The sequence below is a fragment of the Ceratotherium simum genome, chromosome 9 (assembly GCF_057802395.1).
Source record: "Ceratotherium simum simum isolate JZ-2026a chromosome 9, ASM5780239v1, whole genome shotgun sequence".
NCBI lineage: Eukaryota > Metazoa > Chordata > Mammalia > Perissodactyla > Rhinocerotidae > Ceratotherium > Ceratotherium simum.
The window spans coordinates 68,769,229-68,782,420 of NC_141908.1; positions in this window are offsets into that span (position 1 = coordinate 68,769,229).

A 13,192-nucleotide genomic window follows, 5' to 3' on the forward strand; every position below is an offset into this window, starting at 1 on the left:
AAGCAGGAAGAACACTGAGACATATTAGTGGGGGCAGTCCCTCTTCGGAAGTGAGGGTGGACTAGATAACTTCTTAAGTGACTGTCAACACTAAGAGTCTGTGACCCAGAATATCCTTTCATAAATTTCCCACCATAGTGCAGGGCAAAACCCGATCTTCTCGTGATCCTAAACATGGAACGTTTCCTCTTAGAGTGATTTATACCCTGGAGAATTAGGACTAGCAATCATTTGATGCTATTTCTTGGAGGAACATAAAAAATGTATACACTGGGAAAGGAATGCATCTTACAGATCACCTGCCTGGTTGTGTTATAGCCCTGCTGGTTACGTCCAGGTTGTTCTGTTTTTGAAGGTTCATGAGGGCAGGGAGCATGTCTGGCTTTATCACTATCAAACCCCTGTATCTAACAAAATGTATGGCTTGAAATAAGCATTCAGTAAATATTTGTTGGAGGAATGAATGAGTGAAAGTTGGCATGGTAAAATCCCAAACATCCAAATGATAATATTTGTAACATTCTACTGTTATCTATCTATATTTTTCTATCATCTATCTATCTATCTATCTATCTATCTATCTATCTATCTATCTATCTATCTTCTTTCTATCCATCCATCCGTGCATCTATCATGTATATAATCTATACCTTATACCTAGAAAAAAGAGTACTTTGAAATTTGTGAGGAACTAATATTAGTGGCTTTATTTTTATAAATAAGCTGTTAAAAAGTCTTTAGCTACAGACTTAAAGATGTTTAAGAAGAAAGTCGGCTGACTGGTTAGCACCGTAAGGTGAGCTAATTACAGTTTGAGTCTGTCCATCACTTGACAGATTCAGAACCTGGATAATGCGGCTCAATCAGTGATGTTACTACTGTCTCAAAAATTACTACTACTACTGGCTAACATTCACTAGAGGTTTCATCATGTGCCAGGCTCAGTGTCTTTAATGCCTCATTTAATCCTCATAACAACATCCTGAGGTCAATATTATCATTGCTTCCATTTTTACAGATAAAGAAACTAAAGTTCAGAGTGACTAAGTAATTTGCTCTAAATCACACAGCCGCACTGAAGAAAAAACAAGAATGATAATTTTATAAGAAAAAAGAATAAAACAGGTATTACAATAATGACATTTTTTTTAAAGATGCTCTTGGTATGGTAAGAGCAGTAGAAATGCTAACACAGGGTAATCAAAATTGTGGCTTAGTTTCAATATTCAATCTTGTCAGTGCATTTCTGCAACTACAGACCACGAGCCTACTTTTGAATGTGAAGCCCAGTCCCATGACTCCCTTCCCCTCGCCTGAGCCCCTGATAGGCTGTGGGGTATGAATCTCTGTTGGGAAGGGGCCTGCTAAGGGCCTGAATCTTCCTTCTCTACTGAAAGGTCCCTGGCTGCTTCCCTGCCATTGCTGTGACTTTCCAGGCCTTCCTCTGGGCAGAGGGGGTGCAGAGCCCGTCCTTCAGCCGCGCTGTGGAGAGTAACGTGAGTTGGATAAGGCGGTTTTCCAGACACTGTGTGGAGGCTTCAGTAGGAGTGTGGAGTGGCTTAAACCTGGCCCTGCTTTGGTTAAACTCCCTTTACCCTCCGCCACTCGGGACAACCCTAAGCACACTCACCCCGGGCCACCGCATTAGGATCTCCCCAGGTTTGGGTCCAGTATCTTTTAAAAAAAATTCCCGTGAGGATTCAGATCAACTAGATTGTGGAAACACAAAGTTTTTGAAATCCAGGCCCGAAAGAAGGAGGTCAGGGGAGAGAGTGGATGTCTCCTCTGCCTCCCTGCCCCCGCCTAAGACATGCGGGTCTCCTGACAGACGCCTCCTCTCTCTGTGCTGGTGGACACTAGAAGCCGCTCTCCCTGCAGGGGGACCAGGCCTACCAAGGCCTGAAACCGTCTCCGCTGGGTGCAGCACCACGAACACAGATGTTTCTTCCGGGGGGGGGGATAATAATGACGATAGCGGCAATCACAGCACTTACTGGCTGCCTGGCACAGTCTGAGTGCTTATGGCTACTATCTTAATAGACTAAATATATATATTAGATGATGATACTGTGATACAAAGATTATGTAGATATAATCCTTGTTATTATGTGAGGTCAGGGTAGGGGTTTGATTAGGGAAAGAAGTTGTTGTGAGACAATAAATAATGAAGCAAAATACTGTTTATTTCCTTGCTTTTTCTTTGCTTTTATGTTCTCCCCTGACTCTGAGAACCGTGAGGGCAGGGACCACGTCTGACTGGCTCACTGCTCTGTGTCGTGGGCATGTTTCAGGGCACAGCACCAGGGAGGCTGAGATATTGTCAAATGCATGAATGAAAGGGGAGTGGAATGCTCACCTCCACTGATGAAAAGTTTATTTTCTGTGAGCAAACCTAAAGGAGAAGCCAAATTATATGCAGATTCAGAGCAAAGAGAGTTATCTGGAATGTATTGTTGACTAAGGGCACCACACTATCACTGTATCCATCACCTCGGCTATTTCTGCTAAGAGGAATTGTGACCAGGACACCCTCTTACCTGAATAGAAGTGAGTTTTTGTTTTAGTTTTTTAGAAAATAACAGCTTATTAAAATGTAAGTTACATACCATAAAATTTGCACTTTTAAAGTGTAAAATTCAGTGGTTTTTAGTGTATTCACAAAGTTGTGCAGCTATCACCACTATCTAGTTGTAGAATATTTTCATCACCCCGAAAAGAAACCCTGGACCCATTCACAGTCACTCCTTATCCTCCTCTCCCCTCAGCCTCTGGGAACCACTTATTTATTTCTGTCTCTGTTTCCGTCTGCCTATTTTGGACATTTCATGTAAATGGAATAATATAATATGTGATCTTTTTTGACTGGCTTCTTTCATTAGCATAATGTATTCAAGGTTCATCCATGTTGCAGCATGAATCAGTACTTCATTCCTTTTCATTGCCATATAATATTCCATTGTGTGGATATATTGCTTTTTTTTTTTTTCCTGGGAAAGATTCACCCTGGGATAACATCTGCTGCCAATCTTCCTCTTTTTTTCTTTTTTTTCCCTCCCTAAAGCCCCAGTACATAGTGTATATTTTAGTTGTAAGTCCTTCTAGTTCTTCTATGTGAGCCACTGCCACACCATGGCTACTGACAGATGAGTGGTGTGGTTCTGCACCTGGAACCGAACTCAGGCCACTGAAGTGGAGCACGCAGAACTTTAACCACTCAGCCATCAGAGCTGGCTCTGGATATATTTCATTTTGTTTATCCATTCTTCAGTTGATGGACATTTGAATTGCTTCCACTTTCCAACTATTATGAATACTGCTGCTATACACATTTCATGTAGGAGTTTTTGGGTGAACATATCTTTTCATTTCTCTTGAGTATCTCCCTAGGAGTGGAATTGCTGGATCATATGATAACTATGTTTTACTTTTGAGAAACTACCAGACTGTTTTCCAAAATGACTGCACCTTCTTACAATCCCACCAGCAATGTATGAAGGTCCTAATTTCTTCACATACTCTCCAACACTTGTTATTGTCTATCTTTTTAATTTTAGCCATCCTAGTAGGCATAAAGTGGTATCCCATTGTGGTTTTAATTTACATTTCCCTAATGACTAATGATGTTGAGCATCTTTTCGTGTGCTTATAGGACATTTGTCTATCTTTGGGGAAATGTCTATTAAACCTTTTATCCATTTTTCAGTTGGGTTGTCTTTTTATTGTTGAGTTGTAAGTATTCTTTATATATTCAGAATACAAGTTTCTTATCAGATATATGATTTACAAATATTGTTTCCCATTTTCTGCATTGTCTTTTCACTTTCATGGTGGTATCTTTTGAAGCAAAAAAGTTTTAAACTTTGATGATGTCCAATTTATCAAGTTTTTCTTTTGTTGCTTGTGCTTTTGGTGTCACACCTAAGAAACTATTGTCTAATCCTAGGTAGTGAAAATTACAGTTTTATCTATACATTACACCTACAATTCATTTTATTTATTTTTTTTCTTTTCTTTTTTTTTCTCTTTTTTGGTGAGGAGGATCAGCCCTGATAACATCTGTTGCCAATCCTCCTCTTTTTGCTGAGGAAGATTGGTCCTGGGCTAACATCCATGCCCATCTTCCTCTACTTTTATGTGGGAGGCCTGCCACAGCATGGCTTGATGAGCGATGTGTAGGCCCACACCCAGGATCCAAACCTGTGAACCCCCTGTGCCACCTAAGCAGAGCACACTAACTTAACCACTATACCACTGAGCCGGCCCCTATGATTCATTTTAAGTGAATTTTTATATATGGTGTGAACAGAAGTGGTTTAACTTGTGGAATTGTTTCTTTTTGAAACTTCTAGGCTCAAAGAAGACCATTCTTTTTAGTTTACATGATCTTTCTTCAGATATTGAGTAGGTTGCAAATCATTTTTACACCAAGCTGAAATGATTCAATTTCTAGGACCTGCTCTCCTGATGTATTAACTAGAGAGGTAGCCTGTCTTTTAAGGTGACTTCTGTAGATTGATAAGCATGTTCACCATGTGTTGACTCTTTGAGAGAAAATGTGGTTCCATGTTCTTTGGGGTGTGGTGACCTAACAATGGTTTCCTATATGTTGATCATACAGAACAAATTGTTCTGAACTTTTGGTCACGATAGGAGTTTGTAATTTAGTAATATATAGCTTTGTCTGAACTAAATTGAAAGTCATTACCCAGAAAATAAATATCTTGGTAGCCTTTTAGTTTTTAGAATCTTAGGTAAAATTTTTTGTTAATGTCAACTCAAGTTTGTGGCTGATAGTTAGGGGCTTAACAGGACAACATTTTCCTTGGCACTTGTGGAAATATGTCTGCTTTCTAGCTAGGTTACAAGTTTACTCCTGAGGCTCACAGTAATATAATTAGCTGATGAAGGCTTGCAGGTCTCGGCTTCCCAAGCCCCCTGGTGGGGAAGAAGAGCCACATGTTCCTGCTAATTGCTCCCTGGGTTACATACAATCTAAAGAGCCAGAAGCTGACAGTTCACTGTAGACAATTCTCTTTTGGTAACTGAGTTTTCCCAAGTCAACAAAGCCTAAGGTCACTAATTCTCAGAAGATGGAAAAGGGGACATTTTGAAAATGAAATCTTATTTGTTGGGAGTGGGTAGAGATCAGGGACCAAATTAGCTTATTTTCTAATTACTGTACTTTACTGATTCACATACACAATGGCACGGTGGTTTTTCCATAGGTCTAAGAATCAGTGAGAAGAATAACGTTTTAAAGTTTAAAATAAGTTTCCTACATTTATGACATTATTATTATTTTATGTTCCAGTATCAATATTTGTGTTCTCATTTAAAAAATCATGTTATCCTCTCGTGTAAGTAGATATAAATAGATATTCAAAACAGAAGTATGCAACATGATCTGTAGTTCAGAAAATAGGAACTCAAAAACACGGTTTTGATGGATTGCTATTCCATCTGGTTATAGACAACTGATTCATAATTAACTGAGCCAGGGATAAAAGTGGGATTATATCTAGAAAGTCCTCAATCTTTCTTTCAATTAGTCACCTGATTAAAAATTTTGGCTTGTGTGTGGATTTGCTGTAAAACTAATGAAGCTTAAGTTTTACAGTCTTCCATTTGCCAGAGCCCTATCTAGGCCTTGCACCAAATTTGCTTTTGTAATTTTGTATTCTTTTTGTTAAAAGGAGTCTCCAAAATGTTTAAGTTTCAGGTTTCACAAATCTGGATTCACCCTTGTCTGAGTTAGCTATGCCTCCTTTCTTTGTATAGGCTATTTTTTTTTTAACTGCAAAAACAAGTGGATATATGTAGGTGATTCCTAAAATGAATTATGTCTTCAACTATATAAAGAGATGATGAAGGAGAAAACCCCAGACTCTTGTATCTTAAAAAGTGTTCTCTATTTACCCATTGACTCTTATTCCCTTTTGCTTCAAACCCACAGCGTATCCCCGAGTGGGCAGCTGCCGTCCAAAGCATTCAGCAGCTGGGAAGTTTGGCTCTGTTCTTGACCTGGTGGGACCCCTGGAGAAGCCAGTTCTGCTCTTCTCGGTGGCTCCCCAGGCTGTGCTGTGTGGGATGCTTTGTTAGGGGGATCTGGATTCCTCTTACCCAAATGCCATGTCCTGTCTGGGTTGTAGTTTCCGTATGTGTAAAATAGGCATAAACGGCTTTTCCTACTTCAGAGATTTCAGGTGAAGTTCAACCGGACAGATGCTATTAGGAAGACAAGATGATGTGAAAGTTAAGGAACTTCTGTGTAAGCTCTGTGAGGGTTGGACTATATTAGTTTTATCTTCCAGCTCCCAAATTTAGTGCAGAGCTTGGTATATAGTAGGTGCTCAATAAATATTTGCAGCATGAATAATTACAGTAGTAGGCTTTGATTATTTTCATCGATCTCTTGCATTTGTTAAGATCCCACTAGTTGTTTTAACAGTAATCCCCGAAATCTCAATAGCACAACACAAAAGAAGTTTATTTCTTGCTTATGGAGAGGCCAATGGTGGGAGGAAGAAGGATAAACGGGGGAATTATTGAGGGGCCCAGGGCATCAACAGCCAGCCAGCTGAGGCCGAAAGTGAGAACAGAGAAGGTGTAATGGGCCAGGTCTGGAAGTGGAGTGTCTTCTTCTCACCTTCCCCTGGGAAGAACTCAGTCACTTGGCTTCAACTTACAGCAAAGGAGGCTGAGAAAGGCGGTCCCTGGTTGGTTCGCTGCTTCTCAGGAACTTCTCTACAACATGGAAGGGTGGCACGAGTGTGGCAGCTGGCCATCTCTGCTGCACTGTGTTGGAATCCCCCTCTGCCCTTTCCCTTAAGGTTCTTATGGCTGGCCAAATAATCAACAAGACAGGTTAGCAGGAGAAAACAATACCAAGTTTAATAACATGTGTACATGGGAGAAACCAGGGACATTGCGTTTCTCAACACGATAGCAGAAATTCTAGTCTTAAATACCATGTTCAGCCAATGTTGGGGGTGGGGGGAGTCAGTTACAGGAGATTACCACTAAAGCACAGTAAACAAGAGTAAGGTTATTATGCAGATTTAAGACCTCACCTTCCACATTGATAAGCCTCTAGAAATGAGGCCATCCCCCCTTTTCCCAATACAGAGAGGGAGATACCTTTACAAATGGAGATTTCCCTTATAAAAGTAAATGTCTGTCTGGCAACTCCTTGCAGGGCCATCCAGAGAATGTGGCCAGAGAGACAGAACTTCTGATAAGATGGGCTTGTTGGTGCCTTTTCTATTGTAACGTCTATTTTACATTATATTACAGCCATCAGATAGAAGATCTGTTCCGGGAAGGAGTGACTATGTCAAATTCTTTAGGCAGTTAGTGGGGGAGGTCAAATGTCCCTCAGAGAAAACGACCAAGGTAAAGAGATAGATTTCAGGGTGGCCAAATCTTGATCTCCCACAACTGCAATGCAGGATCGAGTGAGAGAGAGAGAGGACAGGTGATCCCAGGCAGAAATGATGTGGCATGTGACGAGAGAGGAACAAGGACAAATAGTTTCCAGAACATCAGTTAGAAAGGATGAGTGGAAGCACAATAAGGATACAAAGTAAAAATAGAAGCAATTAATGTGAGAAATGTTCTTTGATCCCTTTGTATAAAAACAAAGCAGCATGCTTTAAAACCCCCCTCCATGTGTCTCTTGCCTACATTTTTCTCCTCGGACTAAAACTTCTATTCATTTTCCGTGCTTCATTCTGCCATAGAGACTATGAAAGCCTTTCCAAAGCTGTTTTCAGTCTTGACTTTGAGTAAGAATTCCACACAATACTAAATCTTCAACATTCCACTTATTCCAGTTTCACCTTAGTGATATTACTCTGCAAAACTTTATGGCTATGAAAACAAGAATACGAGTACCACATACTTTTCTTTTTTAACAGCTTGTCATCCATTAGCGATAGATTTTTTTTTTTTTTTTTTTTGCTAAGTGTTGCTCTGCCAGTGACCTGGAAGTCTCTAAAATAAAATGACTTTCTAAAGGAGGAGGGCCTCATGCCAGAGTGGCAGTCTACCTCTGGAAATACAATTGTGCTGAAGTCGTTGCAAGGGACTCAAGCTCAGCAAGAAACAAATTGTTTGAACAATACACTTAATTAACTTGTGTTTATGTCTTCTGTCACAGCAAGTGTGAAGTCCCAGGGCATCTGCGGATACACCTGAGCTGGAAACCAGAGTTGCTTCTAGAAGAGTGTGAAAAATGACTGACGCATTAAATAAGGCCATCATGGTCTGGGTAGCTCTCCCCTGCTGCCTTCAGGGAAGGCTCTGGAGGGAGAGGAAATTTAGGGCTGAGTTCCCTGGCACTTTGTCTACTGTATTTCTTTTCACTTTAAAAGAGCATTTAGCGCTAATGGAAGTGCCGTTTGGGTTGACTTAGAAGAAGACTCTCTCCATTAGAGGATAAGGCTGCGTCTAGATGATGGAGGGGAGTGCCAGGCAGGTTAGGTCTAACTGCGATGTATGGAAACCCCCATCAAATCGATCCCCTTCTCATTTGAATCTTGATCCAGAGAAATCCCTTGCTTGTGCGATGAAGCACATTTGGGAAAATGCTTCCAGAGCCTTGTCGTAGGTTTAGTTTTCAGGTCAACAAAATTAAACACTTCTCTCTTTGGAAATTCCGTTCTAAGTTGGCTTCATTAAATGTTCTTTTTCTTAGACTTTTTTAGTGTTTATTGTAATGTGTATTTTAAATATGGCAATAAAATGCCTGGGAACAGATACTACAGAGCACAGTAGTTGTGTTTTCAAGCTTGGTTTCATCCGTTAATGGTTGGGTTATGATGTTCACTCGGGTTTCCTACACATTAAAAAAGAATCCAGTCTACTTATTATTCATCTTACTGATGAGATCAACTGCGTTCAGGGGCAATGAGTCAACACTTGCCTAGCAGAGAATCGCTGTCCCCCAAATTCTTATTTTCTGTCATAAATGTTGCTACTAATTTATGACGTAGTTTTGGAGAGGAAAATATAATTGATAGGTAGAATTTTTTGAAGATTCAGGTGAATTCTAGAAGAAGAGAAAAATTAAACATATTGTAGCTGTCTTACTTTTATTCCAGACTCTGATGAAAATGCTGACATATAATGTGTGTCTATTTTTATACGTGATTTGTTCATCCATCAAATATACAATCAAGAATTATTGAGTGCTTTCTCTATGACCCCTCTATGTGCTGGGGGCTGGTGCACAAAGATGAACAAGACAGCCGTAATGAGTTTAGAAGGAGATCTGATCTGGTAAGTTTATCAGTTCTGCTGTTTTTGGAATATGCTCATTAAATGTGACCTCAGGAATAGATTTCATGAAGTTCCTTTAAACTGTCCCAGGGAACTGTCAGCCTTTCGAAAGTCAAGAGATGTATTGTAGGTCGGTTTCTCCCAGAAGCAGATGCGCAGATGGAGTGCAGAAGTTTTATTGGATAGTGATACCTGTGAAAGGGAAAGGGAGGAGACCAGCCTGGGCAAGAGAGGCTTCAGTCTGCAGTGCAGATCTGACAGAGTCTCAGCCAGCCCAGCCAGGAGCTCCGGGGCACAGCCTACCTGCTGGAGGTGTCCTGCATTGGGTAGAAATGGTTAGGCCGGCCTGTGCTTCCTAATGGGGTACTCAGGTTCTCCAAGGAGTCGTGGTGAACACACAGGGGCACTGCAGGATATTTTAAAGTCTCCAGGAAAACACAGTAACATTTGTCAGACACCCCACAAACTACTGCTGTTACCTTGTTTGGACTTAACTATTTAATAAAATGCACTGGTAGGCAATTTCTTTCAGCTTGGGGAATGCCATGGAAAAATTCCTGAGACACTAAGTGTACCATGAATGGCAAAACGTGAGAACTTCTGGGCTAGGCCGCTTGTACCTTGGGCGGCTCAAGAAGAATGTGAACGTGGCTATCACAGCCTAGCTCAGTCATGGACTGGGGCCACCTGAGGAGAACGTGACCTCAATCTGAAGGCTGGGTGACCCCTAGTGAAGCTGGTAGCTGGAGGCTGTCCATACTAACCACAGCTAAGCACACTCCCCACAAAAGAAAAGAAAGTCTTTTCTTGAAGGAAGATCTGAGGGGTCCACCTCCATGTCTGCCCCAGGGTGGGTCTGGCTTCAGGTGTGACTGCATCCAGGACTCACTCTTCTTGGCTACATTCTCTCTGACTACAGATGGGCTTTTTCATGTATGGGGAAGATGAGTTTTGGCAGCCTCTCCATAACCCCAAAGACAAGGCCCCTCTCTTTGTCTTCACATAAAAAATTCCTGATTGGCCTGGCTTGGGTCACACATCCAATTCTGGACCAGTCGCTGTGGCTGGGGAATGTTTGGTTGGGCCTCATCACAGGTCCCGTGCTCCTTCCCAGGCTTCACACATCTGGTTTTTTCTCATGATTCAGGTCTCTGCTCCAACGTCACTTCTTCAGAGTCCCACAGGCAGTCTCTACCCGCCATCCTGCTTTACTTTCTTCCTGACATTCATCATTGTTTACTTGTCACTCTGTGTGCTTATTGTCTGCCTCTTGCAGCAGAATACAAGCTCCACGTAGACAGAGAGTTTGCCTGCCTTGCTCACTGCTGAAGCCCCAGTGCCAAGACAATGTAGTCAACAAACATTTGTTGGAAAAATAAGTGAAACCCATTCATATGGTCCCACGCTACCCTGAAGGAATGAACCAGCACTGTTCCATACATGGGCAGGGGTTGTGGGGAGTAGTTCCCCAAAGAAAGTGGAGATTTTAGACAGAAAAAAGCAACAGTCAGCTGGTTGCTCCCGGTTGGAGGCAATGTTGTTTTTCACTCTGGCTAAAGCTGGACCTTGCCGTGGGACATGTCCCAACACCTTTTCCACCAGCCCAGCCATTCAGGTCAGATTCAACTCCTTTGATGTAATCAGACATGGTCGTGGGTGGAATTATTAGAGAGCTGCAGTTGGTGATTCCAAACAATTTTCTGGAGAATGAGGAGCTGTTATACAGTTCTAATATCTGTGATTCGCCGGAGCCCACCCATTCTTTGACAACTCATTTCCAGCTCACAAATGTGTTATGTGGGTCTTAGTGTGACTATTAAGTCACTAGGCCCAGGCTTATGAATCAGCTTTTATGTGTCAAGCCGTGCATCTCACTGGTGAACTGCTTCTTATCTAGATGATAAAAAGCAATTTCAGTAGCACTTAACTTAATTGGTTTGTGACCAGACAAGGACCCTGGGCCCCCCTTACAGAGCTCGGGCAGTTCGCCGTGGTAATTCTAGAAAGCACAGTCTTTCATGTTCATTCACCAACTTCCAACACCCATTACTTCTGAGCCTGACAGTGGGCGAATTCTGTGTTAAACAAGGTTTGTGCAACTTAATCTTGTAAATAACTGAAAGAAATTATCAGACAGCTGAGAGGTCGAGCTCTATTTGAAAAATGTGCCCGATTTCTCATCCGGCCTGCCCATTCTCCTATTTTCACCCCCCCCTACTTATGCAGCTGCATTTATTCATGCTCACATTTGCACCCTATTCCCAAGCTCCCATTTACATATTTTTCAAAATACTATTCTTTTGTTTAAAAAATAGGCATGTTTACTGATTGTCAACCTGGTCAGAGCAGACCTCATCCTTTCTTGCTTTTGTGAACGGGGATGTGATAAAAAGCGCCCTACACACAGGTCACATCAACTTTGCCATCAACTCAGTGCAAGATCTTGAGAAGTCTCCTCCCTCCTTTATCTCGGTTTCCTCACCTGCAAAATGAGGATGGCAGGGGGAAAGGCCTTTTGAGCCTCTGTGAGTCTGTAAATTCCAGTGCCTGAGCCACGGTGCACTTCCTGCTCCCAGAGAGCCTCTTCCCGCCACTGCCTGGGTGGGGCTCCCCGCCCTGGGCTGTTTTCTTCATCAGGCCTCCTGTCTCCATCCCCAGTTCTGGGATCAGATAAAAGCTACTCTGGAACTACAGCCTCCTCCCCGGAGGGGAAGAAATTTGCTTCTCTGTCAGCCCCGGGAATTTCCCATCTTCCCCGAGGGAAGTGCCCGTGATAAATGCAAAACAGCACGAGGGTCCTCTGCTCAGCTGGTGATACCAGACGTGTTTTCTGTCGACTCCAGTCAGTGATACTCATGCTGCCTGTGGGAAAAAAATCTATTTTTATCTGAGATGATGGACAGTAAATCGTATGCCTGGTTTACAGTAGCTCAGGGCCAAGAGGAACCCTGCCACTTAATAGGAAATACTGACCTGGGGCGCACAGGCTGATCTTCTGAGAGGAAATAACCCACACAAAGGACAGAGGACGGGCAGGGCAGAGCTTGTGACTTCAGTAAGCTTTCACTGGAATGAGAGGCTAATTAACGTAAAAATTAATTTTATGTGGCTATCAACCAGCCCAGAGTTTATATGCTATAAAAGAATTACAGTAATTAGTGCATCCGCCAGCACAACAATACAAATATTCAGTGGCATTTGTGATTTCCAGCAGTGCATTTGCTACCTGGGCAATTCTCCTTCTGAGTATCTGTTTCTCAAGAACATGGTTTTTAATAGCTTTGACTTGACATTTATATCTTGAGCAGAACTGAAATGGGCAGCTAAAGACTAATTATGCTAAATATTCCAACAAGCATAATTACCAGCGCCCCAGCAGGGAGCACCGAAAGCAACATCTCAGTGTGCCTTTTTCTTTTTTTTCCTCCTTTTCTTCTTCCTCTATTTATGTATTTATTTATTTTTTATCCCTCGGCTCCTTATTTTAGGCTTGTTTAAGGGAAGCTGATTGCTCTATCCTAATGATTGCTTTTTTGCATAATCTACACTGCAGTAACCTAAAAGCATTTTTATTTGAGCATAATTTTAAATTTTGGTTTCTGCTCTGTTAGATTCCTTCCATTCAGAGAATAAAGAGAATCACAGAAAAAGCAAAATCTTGGCTTGAGCTCCAGCCTTGGAAGTTTTTGAGCAGAACTTTTTGACTTGTCTTAAGGCTGCCACACTGCACGCCACCCAGTGAGGGCCTTGCTAGGTGTGGGAATTAATTACAGAGGGGAGGAGGGGGGCGTGCACGCATCCTTGCAAATTTCATTTCTATCAAGTCAACAGCAAAATTGAGAAATGAGCTTTTCACTAGCAAATGCTAATTATAATGACGAACTCCCAACCATATACGCAGGAGAAAAACCTA